Raw genomic sequence first — 2500 nt, forward strand, 5'->3', positions numbered from 1 at the left:
ACACACACAGAGACAGGTAGCCACACACAGAGACAGAGACAGGTAGCCACACACACAGAGACAGGTAGCCACACACAGAGACAGAGACAGGTAGCCACACACACAGAGACAGGTAGCCACACACACAGAGACAGGTAGCCACACACACAGAGACAGGTAGCCACACACACAGAGACAGGTAGCCACACACAGAGACAGAGACAGGTAGCCACACACACAGAGACAGGTAGCCACACACACAGAGACAGGTAGCCACACACACAGAGACAGGTAGCCACACACACAGAGACAGGTAGCCACACACACAGAGACAGGTAGCCACACACGCAGAGACAGAGACAGTTAGCCACACACACAGAGACAGGTAGCCACACACCAAGAGACAGGTAGCCGCACACACAGAGACAGGTAGCCGCACACACAGAGACAGGTAGCCACACACAGAGACAGAGACAGGTAGCCACACACAGAGACAGAGACAGGTAGCCACACCAGAGACAGAGGCAGGTAGCCACACACAGAGTCAGAGACAGGTAGCCACACACACAGAGACAGGTAGCCACACACACAGAGACAGAGACAGGTATTCACACACACAGAGACAGGTAGCCACACACAGAGACAGAGACAGGTAGCCACACACAGAGACAGAGACAGGTAGCCACACACACAGAGACAGAGACAGGTAGCCACACACACAGAGACAGGTAGCCACACACAGAGACAGAGACAGGTAGCCACACACACAGAGACAGGTAGCCACACACAGAGACAGAGACAGGTAGCCACACACACAGAGACAGGTAGCCACACACACAGAGACAGGTAGCCACACACACAGAGAGAGGTAGCTTCTTTTTCTCCTCATTTCTCCATCGCTGTGTCTCTCTCTACCTTCAGTTACTCATCCTCATCTCCCTCCCTCCCTCCCTCCCTCCCTCCCTCCCTCCCTCCCTCCCTCCCTCCCTCCCTCCCTCCCTCCCTCCCTCCCTCCCTCCCTCCCTCCCCTCCCACCCTACATGATTTCCAGCAGAAAAGAAAAGAATGGAACACAAAGGACTAAGATTCATCACTCTGACAATTTGCATCAAAATGAAACTACTATATTTTAAAGTTCTGCACAAAAAAGGACAGAGGTAGAGAGAGGTAGAGAGAGGTAGAGAGAGGTAGAGAGAGGTAGAGAGAGGTAGAGAGAGTGAGATGGGAGAGACGGAGACAAGAGAGAGACGGATCAGAGAGAGAGAGAAGAGAAGAGAGAGATCAGAGAGAGAGAGAAGAGAAGAGAGAGATCAGAGAGAGAGAGAAGAGAAGAGAGAGATCAGAGAGAGAGAGGAGAAGAGAGAGATCAGAGAGAGATCAGAGAGAGGGAGAGAGAGAGATCAGAGAGAGGGAGAGACGAGAGAGATCAGAGAGAGGGAGAAAGAGAGAGGAATGGAAAGAGGAATATAGAGAGAAAGAGAGAGGAAGAGAGGAGGCTGTTTGAATGGGCATAAAGGGAAGGATTAGTGAAAGCGACCCTCAGCTCTATAAAAAAATGTTCTTCACATTGTTCTCCCCCTCCCTCTCCTTCCCTCTCTTTCTTCACCCCCCTGTCTCCCTGACTGGCCGTTCAATTCACTCAAGCGTTACCATGAGGAGGGGGGAATGGGGGGAAGGAAGGGAGGAGTGGGGGAGAACTAGTGGAACAAAAACACAACGCTACAACCTTTTGTGTGTGTGTGTGTGTGTGTGTGATATCAATAACCGTGCACGTTTATTCGTCAATGATTCTTCTGTGAATAATTTAAGTAGTTTTCCTGTTTATACTAACCCAGAAAACACACACACACACACACACACACACACACGCACACACACAAACACACATGCGCGCACGCACTCACGCACGCACGCACGCAGCACGCACGCACACACACACACACACACACACACACACACACACACACACACACACACACACACACACACACACACACACACACACACACACACACACACACACACACACACACACACACACACACACACACACACACACACACACACTCTCTCTAAGGTAGAGTAATCCCCTCCATGATGGTGTGTGTGTCTCTTGCAGCAGTAAGACTGATTGACAGATTTCATCCAAAACCTAACCCCCCTCCCCATCATCCTCTCCCCCTCCATCCCCTCACCCCCCCCTCCCTCCCTGCCATGCAAATAACGTCATACAATAGCAACGCTTTCATGTAGAAAAAAGATGATGGTGTGACATTGTGTGTATGTGTGTGTGTGACATTGTGTGTGTGTCTGTGTGTGTGTGTGTGTGTGTCTGTGTGTGTGTGTGTCTGTGTGTGTGTGTGCGTGTGTGTGTGTGTCTGTGTGTGTGTGTGTGTGTCAAAGATACAGTTTCCTTCAAGTCTTTGTGTCCTACCTGTCACTGTATCTAGTGATTGTATTTTCCATATGGGAGAGGGAGAGGGGAAGAGAGTGGGACGGGGAGAGAGGGGAAGAGAGAGGA

At 50.8% G+C, this 2500-nt stretch overlaps 1 protein-coding gene across 1 annotated transcript in view; it reads left to right on the top strand.

Annotated features, from left to right (window-relative positions):
- The window catches only part of LOC135531252 (paired box protein Pax-5-like), a gene marked incomplete at its 3' end in the record, with an annotated part of 87542 nt that overhangs the window by 54365 nt on the left and 30677 nt on the right, over nt 1-2500 (top strand).

This window comes from Oncorhynchus masou, unplaced genomic scaffold (assembly GCF_036934945.1).
Source record: "Oncorhynchus masou masou isolate Uvic2021 unplaced genomic scaffold, UVic_Omas_1.1 unplaced_scaffold_1562, whole genome shotgun sequence".
Classification (NCBI taxonomy): domain Eukaryota; kingdom Metazoa; phylum Chordata; class Actinopteri; order Salmoniformes; family Salmonidae; genus Oncorhynchus; species Oncorhynchus masou.